At 42.0% G+C, this 16,804-nt stretch overlaps 1 protein-coding gene across 1 annotated transcript in view; it reads right to left on the bottom strand.

The window, feature by feature from the left end:
• Znf652 (zinc finger protein 652) overlaps positions 1-12,911 on the bottom strand; it is a 47,783-nt gene extending 34,872 nt beyond the window's left edge. The window contains exon 1 of the mRNA XM_048365219.1: positions 12,586-12,911. The gene's annotated coding sequence lies outside the window, so the exon portion shown is untranslated. The remainder of the gene's footprint in view (positions 1-12,585) is intronic.
• Positions 12,912-16,804: the final 3,893 nt, after the last annotated feature.

Raw genomic sequence — 16,804 nt, 5'->3', positions numbered from 1 at the left:
CTTCAGTTCAAACCCCAGTGCCACTGCTACCAAAAAATAAAGGAAAAAAATCTAGGTAAATCTCAAAGGGATTACTCTGAATAAAAAAAGTCCATTTCTTGTGGCTGGGGATATGGCCTAGTGGCAAGAGAGCTTGCCTCATATACATGAGGCCCTGGGTTCGATTCCCCAGTACCACATATACAGAAAACGGCCAGAAGTGGCGCTGTGGCTCAAGTGGCAGAGTACTAGCCTTGAGCAAAAAGAAGCCAGGGACAGTGCTCAGGCCCTGAGTCCAAGGCCCAGGACTAGCCAAACAAAAAAAAAAGTCCATTTCTATAAGCTATATACATAACATTCTCGAAAAGACAAAAACGTAGGTATGGAGTGTCAGAGTGGGTGAATGAAGTAAGATAGCAGGAGGGAGTGTTTGGGGGATAGAACTGCTTTGCATCTTAAGTAGTTACTCTATACATATATACTTGGTATAAGCAAAATTGTATGCATACCAGGATGTTAACTTTACTGTATGTTAATTTAAAATTAGTTTACCTCGTTTCTGGTTCCTAAAATCCAGACATATTGATGGATTTTACTTTTTCAGGTTGTATAATAAAATAATTTAAAGGACCTTTTTCCTTAAAAACAAACAAAAAACATACAAAGTCAGGCACTGGTGGCTCACATCTGAAACCTAGCTACTCAGGAGCTGAGATTTGAGGATCATGGTTTAAAGCCACCTGAGCAGGAAAGTCTGTGAGACTCTTATCTCCAATAAACTACTCAGAAAAAGCTGGAAGAAAGAGGCTCAGGGACAGTGCCTAGGCCCTGAGTTCAAGCCCCAGGACTGGGGGAGAAAAAAAAAGATACAAAGATGCACTGTACTCATAAAGTGACATATTGCATTAGAATTCCTTTTTACAATTACTTAAAAATAATAAAATAATAGTTTTCTAAAATCCCACAACTCAATGCTAAGAAAGGAAAACATCAACTGGCTGAAATTCAACAGAAACTCACTCTGTTTCAAATTTCTTGTTGGTAAATAGGGATGGTACCAATACTATCTCAAGGGGTTATACTGATTAAACAGTAACAGTTAGGCAAAAGTTAAATATATATAGTAAAGTTAAATATATATACACACAAATACACACAGTAACACAATTTCAGATACAGAATTGGAAGGCCATTCTAACCAAGCAACTTAGAAATTTTGTCCTTCTGGGGTACAAGGTTCTGATCATGGGTTGGCTTTGTAAAAGCACTGTCTGGGCTGGGAATGTGGCTTAGTGGCAAAGTGTTTGCCCATCATACATGAAGTCTGGGTTCTATTCCTCAGTGCCACATAAACAGAAAAAGCTGGGAGTGGTGCTGTGGCTCAAGTGGTAGAGCTCTAGCTTTGAGCAAGAGAAATGCAGGGACAGTGCCCAGACCCTGGGTTCAATCCCCATGACTGGCAAAAATTTAAATAAAAAATAAATAAAAGCACTGTCTTCCAAAGTTCACAGACTGATTTTCAACACAGAGGTAAATGTTTGCAACTGAGTCCTTATTATAGTTTTATTCCATAATTTTTTTGTTTTATCTTTATATTTACATTATATATATTTTTTTATTTTTTTTTGCCAGTCCCGGGGCTTGAACTCAGGGTCTGAGCACTGTCTCTGCTTTCTTTTTGCTCAAGGCTAGCATTCTACCTCTTGAGCCACAGCGCTACTTCTAGCTTTTTCTGTTTATGTGGTGCTGAGGAATTGAACCCAGGGCTTTGTGCATGCTAGGCAAGCATTCTACTGCTAAGCCACATTCCCAGCCCTGCATTCTTATTTTTGAAACATGGTCTCTCTAGCTTTGCCTGGACTAGTCCAGAAACCCGAATCCTTCTGTAGTTGCCTCTGGAGTAGCTGAGATTACAGGTGTGCATCATCCACACCCAGCAACATAGATAGTTTAAATAGGACCTGTGTTAAAGAAGGATAGACTATGGAACTTAGGATTTTCTGTCTACATACTCATTAGTCCTTTCACTTTTACCAGATAGTGAACAGCAGCCATGCATGTGTGAGTGTACGTGTTAGGCAAAGTCAGTGCACTATGCTTTAGAAGACTATAGCTTTAAATGTTAGGCAAATTGGGATCCAAGCAGAACCTTTTCCAGATTTTCAGGGGGAGGGAGGATGACTGTTTTATTTTTTATTTATTTATTTATTTTTTTTGCCAGTCCTGGGCCTTGGACTCAGGGCCCTGAGCACTGTCCCTGGCTTCTTTTTGCTCAAGGCTAGCACTCTGCCACTTGAGTCACAGCACCACTTCTGGCCATTTTCTGTATATGTGGTGCTGGGGAATCGAACCCAGGGCTTCAAGTATACGAGGCAAGCGCTCTTGCCACTAGGCTATATCCCCAGCCTGACTGTTTTATTTTTATGTGGTGCTGAGGACCAAGCCCAGGGTCTCATACATGCTAGGCAGTGATCTATCACTGTGCTATACTTCCAACCTCCAGATTATCAGGTTTTTTTTTTTTTAAGAAGTAGCCTATTACATGGAATAGGTAATAAATATAATGATTTTTATCACCTCCTTCACTGCATTAATCCAGTAAGTATTTATTTATCATCTACTTCAAGAAGACACCTTTTGTTAAACACTACAGAAACTATCCATCCCAAGCTAATTTCTCTAAACAGAGTTGATTAAAAACAAATGGACCCTTCTACAGATAGTAAGGTTGTAAATAAAGACTGTGACATAAAGATTATTCAGTTATGGGTGTGGGTAGAAATGTGGGTAGAGTGAATAGATGTGTATACACATGCTCTGCTTCTTATCATGAATCATGGGCCAAAAGTTTGAAAAATGCTACTAGATGGATTAAACATCAGTCTAGATCTAGTGCAATCCCATCTGGCTTTTGTAGACGTGTCTCTGGGTACTTAGGATACCAACTGGACTTCCAAGAAATATAATTTAAAAAATCTAACTTTCCAGGCTGGGAATATGGCCTAGTGGCAAGAGTGCTTGCCTCCTACACATGAAGCTCTTGGTTCGATTCCCCAGCACCACATATATGGAAAACGGCCAGAAGGGGTGCTGTGGCTCAGGTGGCAGAGTGCTAGCCTTGAGCGGGAAGAAGCCAGGGACAGTGCTCAGGCCCTGAGTCCAAGGCCCAGGACTGGCCAAAAAAAAAAAAAAAAAAAAAAAAAATCTAACTTTCCATGTGCAATGACAAGTGGTGTGAAGAGAGACAGCTATACTTCCAGTGCTTTGCTTTTGTTTTAGAGACAGGATCTCCTTGCCTACATTTGTCCCTCAATTAAATAATTCCTGCCTTAGGCTTCCAAGTAGTTGGAACTGTAGGTGTATGCCACCAAACATGGCTGCAAACAACCTTTAAGATGAAGGTATTTCCCAAAACAGTTTAGCTTTATGCATGAGGAAACTACAGCCTATTAAAAAAAAGAAAAAGATGACTCATTTGCTAAAACTTAAGGTCTTTGTACTTAAGATTCTATTCCTATTTAGAATCACTTATTTTTCCTCTAAAACAGATAATTTAAATGAGTTTTATGTACTAAATCTAACACAGTCAATGCTAAAATTGTTACCTGTCTATTAGCATCAGTTTAGTTATTAGTTGTTCTACTGAAGGGTTTCTCAACTTTGAGCTACACCCCCAGTGTGTTCAGAACAGATACAGAATAATTTGAAATCATCTACATTACTAAATATTTTGATATTTAAAATAGGACTGATTTTTTCCGCATATGAAATCAATTAATCTGGATTTCAACCTCCTGAGTAGCTAGATTATAGCAGTGAGCCACCAGTGCCTGGTGAAAGTATTTTTGCTAAAGAAGAAAGAAAGAAAGAAAGAAAGAAAGAAAGAAAGAAAGAAAGAAAGAAAGAAAGAAAGAAAGAAAGAAAGAAGAGAAAGAAAGAAAGAAAGAAAGAAAGAAAGAAAGAAAGAAAGAAAGAAAGAAAGAAAGAAAGAAAGAAAGAAAGAAAGAAAGGAAAGAAAAGAAGAAAGAAAGAAAGAAAGAAAGAAAGAAAGAAAGAAAGAAGAAAGAAAGAAAGAAAGAAAGAAAGAAAGAAAGAAAGAAAGAAAGAAAGAAAGAAAGAAAGAAAGAAAGAAAGAAAGAAAGAAAGAAAGAAGGAAGGAAAAGAAAGAAAGAAGAAAAGAAAGAAAGGAAGGAAGGAAGGAAGGAAGGAAGGAAGGAAGGAAGGAAGGAAAGAAGGAAGGGAGGATAGAGGGAGGGAGGAAGGGACAAACTTTGGGGTTGGAGATGTAGCTCAGGTAGTAGTACAAGCCAGTGAGCACAAGTGTCAGATACAAAGTTAGAGTCCAGGTCTTAGACAAAAAAAGAAAAAAGAAAGAAGAAAGAAAATTGCTTTGTTGTGTTGCTTTTTGTTTTGTTTTGAAACAGCTGAAACAATGTCTCACTATTTAACCCATACTTGCCTCTAACTGACTATATAGTTCAAGCTGGTGGCACAATTCTCTTGCCTCTGCCTCCAAAGCACTGGGATTATAGCTCTACCTCACCATACCAAGTCATGAGTTTCACAAGAAAACTAGTAATTATATTGGTTGTTTATATGAGACTAGGTTATTACTGTTGCAAACTATATGGATAAATCCCAAGTTTTGAGCTAACAAAGTTGGAGCCAAGCAAATACTAATATCTTCTTATATAAAGCTATGAGAGGATCAGAGTATAACTCACTGGAAGAGTACAAGCTCAGCATGTCATGTCCTGAGTTAATCCTAGCACCAAAGGTTCCTAAAACCAGGCAAAATTATGGAATTGAGAACAGTGAAAACTTTCAAGAAATCAGTAACTGAAAAAGGATTAGGATTCTAACAGTTGGTTTCTTAGCTGGTAGTGGCAACATCTGTATGAGGAGGCTCATTTGAGCTCAGGCATTGGAAAGCAGCTTGGGCAACAGTGAGATCTACATTTTTTTTTTTTAAATCTTGTTCCAGTTGTAGATTACACAGTGAAAATTCATTAAATTGAACACTCGTGATTTCCCTATTTTTATGTATGAACTTTGGTTAAAATTTTACTTTAAATATAAAATATGCAGTGAGGCATCTGCCTCCAACCCAGTCCCCCATCACCCAGTTTAATCCTCAACCATCAATATGATTGGCTTTATAGGAAACTAAGATTTTAGAGTTGTTTATCACTATATCCACTTTCCCTTAACATAAGCATAAACAGTACGCCTTATTTCTACACACTGTTCTGTGCCTTTTTCACTAGCAGACTTCAGCATAAACATTCCCACAGCCACATGCTATACCATCACTCTATTTGCAGCTATAATAGTTATCTCACTGACTGCATGAACAAATGCTAGCTTATTTAACTAATTCTATACTGATGGACATTTAGATTTCAAATTTGTGCTGCATTAGTTTCAATTTAAATGATTTGGTATGCTAAAAAGAAAACTATGAAGCTCCTTATAATCAGGAACCTCTAGTCAAGGTAAGTTCAAAGTCCCTGGCCATTCTGGTCAGTTTTAAGAAGTAAACATACATAAAATTTACACATAAAATTGAGATCACAAATACTTTTCCCTGTAGTAAAAAATAAAAAGCCAAGTTTACCTTGGGTTTTAATGTCCATATAATAAATGTCCATATGTTTAAATGATATGCTTGAAACAGTTAAAAACTATTAATTAGGGTCTTATTTTGTAGGCACCGGTATAAGTAAAAAGTCATGTTTCATTGAATACCAAGAAATAGATAGATAGATAGATAAACACACATACATACATACACACACTTTTTAATTGTTCTTCAAATAATGTCTTCCATTTTCACCCATGGTAGGTCTCAGATGTCAATCTTCCTATGTCTTCCTCATAGCCCAGATAACAGATATGTACCAACACGGTGGCTTAATTGTTGGGATGACAGTCTCAATAACATGCCCTAGCTGGCCTGGAACCATGATCCTCCTCAAATCTTCCTCTCAAGTAGATGAGATTACAGGCATGAACCACAGCATCCAGCTTAAAGACTATTCTGTTCTGGGTACCTGTGGCTCATACTATAATCCTAGCTACTCAAATGGCAGAGATTTGAGGATTATGGTTTGAAGCCTGCCATGGGAGGAAAGTCTGTGAGACTCTTATCTCCAGTTAACCATTAAAAAAGCCAGAAGTGGGGTTGTGGCTCAAGTGGTAGGGCACCAGCTTTGAGTAAAAAAAAAATTCAAGGATAGTACCCAGGCCCTAAATTCAAGCCTCAGGATTGGTGCATGTATGCATGTACACACATACACATACACATACACACACACACACACACACACACACACACACACACAGATAGAATCTACCCTGCACTTGTATTAAAGATGAGGAATTAAGCCAGAGCTGGTAGCTCACATTTATAATCCTAGCTACTCAGGAGGCTGAGATCTGAGGATCATGATTTGACCCCAACACAGACAGGAAAGACCATGAGACTCATATTTCCAATTAACTACCAAAAAGCCAAAAGTGGAACTGTGACTCAAGCAGTAGAGCACCAAACTTGAACAGAGCAGCGAAGAAACAGTGTCTAGGTCCTGAGTCAAGTCTAATATTAACACACACACATACAAGGATGAGAAGTTGCCAGACACCTCATGTGTTTGTTAAACCCTCTGATGTCACATGCATAGCACGCACCAAGAAATTGGGCTATAGATCCATTATTTTCCATTTCCCTTTCTCCCAACAATCCCTTCTCACTACATACTCATTGCTTTGTCAAAAACACTAACAGAGCCAGGGACAGTGCTCAGGCCCTGAGTCCAAGGCCCAGGACTGGCAAAAAAAAAAAAAAAAAAAAAAAAAAACACTAACAGAAACAACCAGCTCTGCTACTATTTGATTTTAGTGAATCAGGGGAAAGTAATAGTTAAAAACAACACTGCTCCAAGAAAAAGTTTACTCAGCAAAATGTAGCACAGTTGAGGAAAAAATATGTAATCCAATTACATTTTTTTTCTCACTTTGGGCTCACACCATGCTAGTGCTATTATTATTACTATACATTTTGGTCAAGATGAAGTTTTTTCAAGTGTATCACAAAATCTGAAGTTCTAAGACCATTATTTACCAATCCCCTTATCAGCAATCCAATACTGACTGATTCCCTTGACAGGCAAGCCCCCAGGTAGCTCAATAATAAATGAAAATAAGGGCTAGAAGATTCCCTTGAAGAAAATTCTAATGCATTTCTGGTGTGTCTACCTTATCTGAAAAGTCTCTATGTAACTCTTTGAATTCACAGAGTCAATGCTATCCTTAAAAATGACAGAATAATTTCTTTCTATAATACAGAATCTACAATAACCACAAGAAGTTCTATTTTTAAAGTTTCGTGTAGGACTGGGAATGTGGCTTGGTGGTAGAGTGCTTGCCTAGCATGAATGAAGCCCTGAGTTTGATTCCTGAGTATCACATAAACATTAAATTTTTTTTTAAAAAGTTGCATATAGCTGGGCATACCTGTAATCCTAGCTACTCAGGAGGCTGAGATCTGAGGATAGCTGTTCAAAGCCAGCCTGAGCAGGAAAGTCCAAAAGACTCTTATCTCCAATTAACCACCAGAAAACTGGAAGTAGAGCTGTGGCTCAAAGTGGGTAAAGAGCAAGCATTGAACAAAAAAGCTCAGGAACAGTGCCTAGGCTCTGGTTTCAAGCACCATGACACAGACAGACAGACACACACACACACACGTTGCATATACTGAATAAAACTGAATACATGGCCTTAATTGAAACTACTTTTCAAAGTACTTAGTCTCTCAAAACTGTATTTTAAAAAGAAATAAGATGTTATAGTTTACTATCAAAATATTTTTTAATAAACAAGGGTATACAATTTAAAGACCTAAAACAGAGAGTTGATCAAATTTAACAGGTTAAGGAAGCTTTTACTTCCCCCAACCTCATCAAGTAAAAATAAATAAGGGCTATTCAAACTTATAACTGCAATAACCAGTTTAATATCAAAGCCTCAGAAGAGTGATGGGAATTCTATGAGAAACATTTGTAAGCATTTCATAAAGTCAAACATAAACTGCTATATAAATAAACAGATTAACTAAAATAAGCAATTGATGTCTCCACTAATTCTACCAAGCCCTTCATCGTCTGCTCTAACCATGACAATTTACACAAGGTTTTGCACGTGATTCAACTGAACACATAACTCACTGAGATATGTTAAGGTCCTAAAACACCCCTTTCATCACATAAGCTCTGAATAAGTTTAAAAGAACACCCTGTGGGTAGTAACATTATAGAATTTGGAGCTAGATTTTATTGTCTCTGCCAAGCTGAACCAGCCATAGAGTAACAAATCAAAATTCCAATAAGCGCACTGTACCTGAAAGACTTAGGTATGCTCCAAGTCAAATATTTGCATTTTTCAACCCCAAATCTGCACAAATGAAAGAATAGCAGTAGACGTCTAAATCTTGTCATAAGCTGAAATGATCCTCATTCTAGTTTTCATTCTGACATGTCCCATATCCTACCATTTTTGAGATCCTAATGTGAACATGTAACAGGAATTAACTGTGCTAGTTGCTTGCATACATTATCTCTAATCCTCATAACAACTCCCATTTTGCCAACAAGAAAACTGAGGCCAGAGAGGTCAAGGTGATTTGTCCAATGCCAGAAAGCCATTAAATAATGGAGCTGGAATACAAAACTGCTTTGCCTGACTCCAAAGAATTGTTTCCCTTTAGTTAAAGTCACTAACTGTACCAGTTCACCTCCATCGAAGTTAATTCAAGTGACAACTGTCTGAAATGATGACAAGAGCTGAGAAAAACATACCTAAACAACAGTATGAGAGCCACAAGCTGCCAACCAGAATGAGTGCCAAAGGCTATTTGGTTCAATATACAAGACAATCTCTTCCCTTTCTCTCTCTACTCCTTCTTCTTTTATTTATTTATTTGCTTCCTCTGGTTGTCTCACAACAGACTTTTTACAACAAGAAAAATGAAACTCAAAAGAATATTCAATATTCACATTTTAGGGGTAAAATTTTTTTTAAACCCTTGAGAAAGTTGTGGGTTTTTTTGGGTTTTTTGTTTTTTTTTTTTGCCAGTCATGGAGCTTGAACTCAGGGCCTGGGCACTGTCCCTGAATCTCTACGTGCTCAAGGCTAGCACTCTATCACGTTAGCCACAGCACCACTCCCAGCTTTTTCTGTTTATGTGGTACTGAGGATTCAAACCCAGGGCTTCATGCATGCTAGGCAAGCACTCTATCACTAAGCCATATTTCCAGCCAAGAAAGTTTTAACATTTCAAATTATACTTTACTTCTCCGATAGCCTTCAGACATTCAAAAACACAATCATATCCACATCTCTAATTACCTTTGTTCTTACAGACTTGAAAAGTATTTTCTTACCACACTACAAGCCTACATCCCATATACTGAGAACAGAAATGGAAACGGCTCGAATCAGATCTGGAGGCCAGAGCTGCGGATAGTAGGTGCTGCTTCCCTGGAGTGAAAGCTGCTGCTCTAACTTCCTGAGGAAAGGGTGTCTGAAGAACAGTGTTGAAGGAACTGAAGCAAGCAGTTGGCATTAGTGAGGGTGAGCTGCTGGCACTGCTACTGCTTAAATGTCTCACAGCTTTGCAATTGTTTTCCAGCTCCCAAGCTCTGAAACTGGAAGGGAGAGAAAGCTGCTCTCACAGCCATAGGTGTTATATGATCAGCTGCTCTATGGGGTGTGGGGTGTTTAACTAGGTAAGTGGCAGGTTAGAAGTTCCAAAAAACTAAACTAAGGAAGCTCATGGTCATTTTTAGTGACCTTCCCTTGAGACTACCTTGACAAAGAAAAGTTACATATTTGCAACTTTGAAATGGTTTGGGTTTAGGACAGGCAAATAATTCCAGATTGTAAAACTTTTTAAAAAAATGTAGCTTGTAATATAAACCACTTCAAGCATGTATATTAGGTAATGAAAGTGCAATATATGCAACTTCAGCATGCTTTCAAACTTCATACAGTACACTGCATAATTAGAATAAATACTACTCTCGAGGTGTATGGAACAGGTTCCAAGATTCCAAGCCTCCCTTGTTTCCCAAAATGCTAGTTAAGTTAACATCATGAGTTCCTTTATGGCTCATACCTGAAAAAAGAAAGAGAGAAAGGGAAGAGAAGAAAAGAAAAAGAAAAGGGAAATAAATTTAAAGGAAGCAAACTGACTTCAAGAAATTCTTTAAATGAAAACTATGGCCAAGATTGAAAGTTCCTTGAGAGCTCCCGGCTGTACTTATCTATTATCACTGCCCATCACAACATTATCACCAGCCATACTAAATGTTCCGTGATAGAAATATGGCCAAAAGACAAAAACTGAGTGTCTAGTAATTTAAACCAAAATAGCTGACAATTCATCACCTGCTTATTGATAGAATAGTGCAAAGTTCATTCCTAGCTCTAGGGTCTAAATGTGACTGAATTCCCTAATTATGATTAAAATTTTCCTAGTATATCAAAATTCTGAAATAGATGATTTTGGTGGTACCATCACCCTTAATAAAGAAATGTGATATCATATTTAGCAAAGTTAAAAAAAACAACAACAACAGGTGCTCTACTATGGGAATGATAAAATCTTTTAGGAGAGCAGATCAACTTCAACCAACACATAGATTCCATACAGGCGTTATAAAAAGACCACAGATTTCCCGGGTGAAATTTGCTGCATTTAGAATATGCCAGGAACATAACAAATCAAGTTTAAATAAATTATTTTGACTCCACTTTTAACTTTTTCTGAGAGACTCCTATAATATCTCCTTTTTACAGGAAGATGGGAAAATGATACCTTGTAAATCAAAGAACAATGATACATATACATGCTACTTTGTTGTTTATTGCTTAGGACTAAACTAGTCCTCGAGAAAAACAGAACAACACACAAAACTCAAACTCCTTTCACTTTTGCTGATTATTAAGCTTATCCTGAGATCCCAGAACAAGCTTCAAGACGACGGCAGTTGAATACAAATTTATGTATTTATTTCACTAAGAGGGCCCTGAAAGCTCCCACGGGCCCCAAAGAAAGGTTAGGAAGGAGTGAAGGAAACATATCCAGGATCGCTACAATTGAGCAGTGAACTTTTAAACAAAATGACACTGACGGTAGCATCTATCTGAATACTTGTGCACAGTGGTTTTGCAAATAAGCTGCCTGCCAGCACCCACAATCTCACAACACAGTGTACCACTCAGAGAATAGCACCTGCCTTCTTCACATGGCAGAACAGCAGCTTTCCTTTCCTAACTACACAAGGGCTGTCAACAAAGCATGTGCTCCTTTATTATTCCCAGAACAATACCGGCCAGGCCATTCTTTGCAAAAAAAAAAAAAAAGTACACAAACCTTCATCCAAAATATTAATCTACTTGTATACTATGCTTTGACCATAGATTAAACATCACAACCCAAAGGATGAAATTCCTGCATGTCATTTGTATCCAACTGGGGAGAAATATCACTCAGGTGTTACTGAGGGTCCACTGTAGAAACAGAAGGGAAATATGATAATGATGCTTGAACATGGGGATAATCTAGGAGCAATCAAAAGCCAGGCAGGAACATTTCTATAATACGGTTGTGCAAAGCACCCTCCTCCACAGGCAAAGGCACATTCCTTTGATTGGCACCAGCCATTTATTTCTGACAATGGATCTGAGATGACAGGGGCTGCTTGGCAATCAGGAAGTGTGTGTTTGCGAGGGGGGGGGAGGAGAAGGAATGTACTAGATTGTGATCAAAGACTGGCCTGCTTCAAAGAAGAGCATATGAGAATTTTAAATCGTGAAGACTGACTTCGAGGTGAGGCCCAGTATTTATCATTTCTACCGGAGACATCTCTCAACAATGAACAAGTGAAGTGGCAACGTAACGGGGTGGGGGGGTGGGGGTGGGGGGTATCACTACCTTTAGTATCTTCTATCTGCGACTCCCCGGTAGAGCCTGATTGGAGGGGAGGAGGCGGTGGGGGTGGAGAAAGGTCTGTATCACCCACTGGGGTGAGTGTGGGGCTGCTGGTGGCGGGTGTACAACAGATGCATGTTATCTCCCGGTGGCACAATACTCCCGGGGGCTGGAGGTTTGGGCGCCACCGGAGGGCGGGGGAGGCAGTGGGTTGCAGGCTACCAGCTGCAGGACCGGCTCTCGAACGCTCGCCGGAGGGCCGGTGCAAACCTCCCCTCTGGCCCGCTAACCCGAGCCACCCCCAGCCTCCTCAGGCCTCGAGGCGAGCGGACTCGCTGCAAAACTGCAGCCAAGCTGGGGCCCCGGAGAGAGGGGGCCCAAGGACCGGAGCGGGGTACCCGCAGCCCCAGCTCGGCTCTCCGGAGCGCCGAGCGCGCGGGGGGCCTCCCCGCCGGACGGGGGCTGCTCCGGCCTAGTGCACGCAGCTGCCTCGGCGCAGGCTAAGCCGGCCCCCGGGAGCCCGGCCCTGCGCGGCGGGCGGCGGAGAGGAAGGGCTGCTGCCGGGGGCGCCGCCGCGGCGGTGGCGAGTGCGCGGGGAGGGGGCCCCTACTCACCCGGGCCGACCGCCTCCACCTCCGCCTCCGCCGCCCCGACCGCCGCCTCGGCGGTCCATCCCAGCGGCGGGGGGCCTGCAGCCGCGGCGCTCGAGTAACCACCGCCGGCCGGCCGGCCGGGCCCCTCCCCCTGACCAACGTCTAGGCTCCGGGCCGCTCCTCAGACCCGGCCTCGGCCGCCGCCGCCGCCGCCGCCGCCGCCGTCGCCGCAGCGCTACGTGGCCGCTGCTCCGACGTCTCGCGACTCCCTTCAGAGCGCGCGAGGGCGAGCGGGGCCGCGGGGCGGGCGGCAGGGGAGGGGGTGTGCGCGTGTGGATGTGTGTGTGTGCGAGTGTGTGGATGTGTGTGTGTGTGTGAGGGGGCAGGGAAGGAGGCGGGAGCGCGCGCGCACCCCCGCTCACAGAACAACCCCCCCCCTTCTCTCAGCCAGCAAGGATCCCGACACCTCCCTCCGCCCGCAACCCCCCCCCATCCTAGCCTCTGGGAGCGACGCGCATGCGCAGCCCTCGGCCCGGCCCGGACGCACCTTTTCTCCCTCCCGCCTCATTGTAAGCGTTCAGCCGCGCAGATAACCGCCGTCTCTCTGCTCCACCCCCGCCCTCGCCCACTCCACCCACTCCCTAGCGCCCAGGTAAAGGCGTGGGTTGCGCATGCGCACTGGCCCCCTTGGATCGGCGGGGTCGGCGGAGGGAGGGGAGCGGGGTGGAGGGGGGCGTGGTTGCTGAAAGGAAGGCCAAATGCAGAGTAGGAGGTTATGGGCAGAGGATCTGGGATTCCACGAAATGGGAGCTATGTGGGGGAGTGGGTAGCATTTAGGAAAGGTGAAAATGAAGAAGAGGAATGAAAGTAGAAAGGTGGGCCGAAGGGATATTTGGAAGTAAACGAGTATTTTTATTTTTGGCCTATTGGAATAAGTTAAAAAATCTGGACTGCTGACCACTTTATTGAAAGACAGCGAGTGACAGAAAACAAAAGAAGAACTACCAGCCATAATGGTCATTCACCAGATGAATGGGCCAGCTAATAAAAACTAGGGCAATTTAGAGATTGTCAAGGTGGTCAGAAAAACAAACTTAGAGCCACACTTGTCCTATAGTCAGGAACTGGGAAAGGGGATGGGATGTGTGTGGGGTGCCAAAAGCCCACAGCTGCTATAAGAAAGGAAAGCTCCATTAAGTATTACAGCATTATGACTAATTAACTATTAATCATTAATATAATTAATGGTATTATTAGCTAACAAGGTAGCATTTATCCAAGTTCAGAGCCAAGAGAGAGTGTCTGCAATTGAAAGTACTTAGGATACAGGAAGAGGATATGACTTGGCAAGGTGAAGACCCAGAGTGGAGAAGATCCAAGGTCAGGATGACCCCCCCCCCCCACCATAGGTTGTCCAAGACTTAGTATAAATTGGAACTCCTCCTATTGTTAATGGCCACCCTTTCAGACTCTGGTTGGTCATGCCTGTAATCCTAGCTACCCTGGAGGCTGAGATCTGTGGTTCAAAGCCAGCCTAAGCACAAAAGTCTCGGTGAGACTCTTATCTCCAGTTAACCAGCAAAGAGCTGGAAGTGGCACCGTGGCTCAAGTGGTAGAGTGCTAGCCTTGAGCAAAAAAAGCTCAGGGACAGTACCCAGGCCCTGAGTTCAAATCCTAGGACTAGAAACAAAACAAAAGCTCAGGGACAGCACCCAAGTCCTGAGTTCAAGCCCCAGGACTTGTTATTACACTAAAGCTGACCTCAACAGTACATGACAGTTTTCAATACAGATATAGCCACCTACTCCTGCAAAAAAACCAAAAATCAAAACCAAAGCTGTCTGACTTTTTGTGAGTAGTTTATTGGATATAAGAGTCTTGTGGACTTTCATGTCTGGGCTGGCTTTGAACTGTGATCATCAAATCTTAGCTTCCTGAGTAGCTAAGATTGTAAGCGTGAGTGACCACCAGGTCTAGTGAGACTCTTATCCCCAATTAACCCCTCAAAAACTAGAAAAGGGGACTGGGAATATAGCCTAGTGGTAGAGTACTTGCCTCAGCCCTGAGTTCGATTCCTCAGCACCACATATATAGAAAAAGCCAGAATTGGTGCTGTGGCTCAGTGGTAGAGTACTAGCCTTGAGCAAAAAGAAGCCAGGGACCACGCTCAAGCCCTGAGTTCAAGCCCCAGGACTGGAAAAAAAAAAAAAAGATGGAACTGTGGCACAAAATGGTTGAATGCTAGCCTTGAGCAAAAGAGCTCAGGAACAGAACCCAGGGGCCTGAGTTCAAGCCCCACAACAAACAAAAAAGAAAGAAAAGAAATGTACTTTTTACCTGACTTGTATAACTGTAACCCCTTTGTACATCACCTTTATAATAACAACAAAAATAAAATTAAAAAACCCCACAAATCCTTCTTAGGACAAAGTTAAGGAAGAAACTGAGTCTTTATAAAAGTGTCCAAGGAGCTGGGAATGTGGCTTAGCAGTAGAGTGCTTGCCTAGCATGCATGAAGCCCTGGGTTTGATTCCTCAGCACCACGTAAACAGAAAAAGCTGGAAGTGGTGTTGTGACTCAAATGGTAGAGTGCTAGCCTTGAGCAAAGGTAAGCCAGGGACAGTGCTCAGGCCCAGAGTTCAAGTCCTAGGACTGGCAAAAAAGAAAAAGTAAAAGTGTCCAAGAACTAATCCTTGCCCCCTTCCAAAACCAGATGCTTCACTTTTATTACACTTAGACTTCAGGAGTCAAAGTCTTGGCAACTTTAGGTCATGTTCTTCAATAGTGAGTGCCTCAGTGGTTGAACACTTAAAAATGACATCATCTTCCAGCAGGTAGAAAGAAGATCTTCCAGTAGAACAAAATAGGTAAGTCATAAAAGTCAAGACTTAAATTCAGTTTACGAACTTGTCATTTCTGAGGGACAGTGAGTTCAGAATGGCTAATTGAAAGATCTTCTTGGATGCTTGATCCATTCCCTCACCCTTCCCTGGTCAAAGCTATTTTGTTTGAACAAGGGGTTATAGAGAAATAGCTAAAGAAAGAGGTGATTTTCCAAGTTGGGAGTTTCTGTCCACAGGCCAGCCTTCTGAAGAGCTTCTTTTAATTACAATAGTCACAACATGACTTTCCATTGAAGAGTGAGTTATGGTTTTTTGCCAGGAGGTTATGAACATTATCTCATCTGATCTTCCAACAACTCTGTAAGACAGACAAGTATTATTCCCAATTAGGGAAATTCAGGCCAAAGAATGTTTTAATGGCTCAGCCAGAGTCACCCACCCAGTAAGTCAAGACCCAGGTTCCTTGACTTTCCAGTGTTCTGGCTTTTCAGAGGTTTTGATAGGACACCTCTGGAATACCTCACTCTCCCCGATGAAGCTTTGGTGACTGATATTTTTTTAAGGCTTTGGGCCTTAAGGTTAGCTAGCAAGATTCAGTGGGAATTCCAGCTCCCCTGTTTTCCTTTAACTCTTCTCCCTCCACTTACCGGATGTGGGACTGCCAACTAGTGTTACTAATTCAACCAACTGTAAACTGGGTGTGATGATATAAATCTGTAATCCCTGCCCTCAGGAGATTAAGGCAGGAGGATCCTGAGTTTGAAGTCAGCATGAGTTATATAGCAAGTCCCATGCCAGTCTGGGATAGATTCTGAGACCTTGTCTGAAGAAAACAACAAAACAAATCACAAGAAGAGGGCTAATTCCAAGAGCTCCCTTGATCCTTGATCAGCTATTGGTACTGAAGCTTGGCATTCTTTTTTTTGGCCCATCCTAGGGCTGAACTCCTCTTTGTGCTCAAAGCTAGTGCTCTACCATTGAGCCACAGCAACACTCCTGACTTTTGAGTGGCTAATTGGAAATTAGAATCTTACAGGTACTTTTCTGTGCAGGGTGACTTCTAACCAAAATCCCCAGATCATAGTCTCCTGAGTAGCTAGGATTACAGGTGTGAGCCACTAGCACCTAGCCATAATGGCTTTGTTTGTTTGTTTCTTTGTTTTTCCTCTCTTGGGACTTGGATTCAGAGCCCTCAGGGCCTGCGCACTGTCCCTGAACCTCTCTGTGCTCAAGTCTAGCATTCTACCACTGAGCCACAGGGCCACTTCAGCTTTTTGCAAATAGTTTCTTGGAGATAAGAGTCTCATGTACTTTCCTTCCCAGCTGTCTTTGAACTGTAATCCTCATATCTCAGCCTTCTGAGTAGCTAGGATTGGCACAATGGCTTTTTTAAACTA

The sequence above is a fragment of the Perognathus longimembris genome, chromosome 17 (genome assembly GCF_023159225.1).
Source record: "Perognathus longimembris pacificus isolate PPM17 chromosome 17, ASM2315922v1, whole genome shotgun sequence".
Lineage (NCBI taxonomy): Eukaryota > Metazoa > Chordata > Mammalia > Rodentia > Heteromyidae > Perognathus > Perognathus longimembris.
Note: the sequence above shows the minus strand (reverse complement) of the source record. Positions and strands in the feature narration are given on the sequence as shown.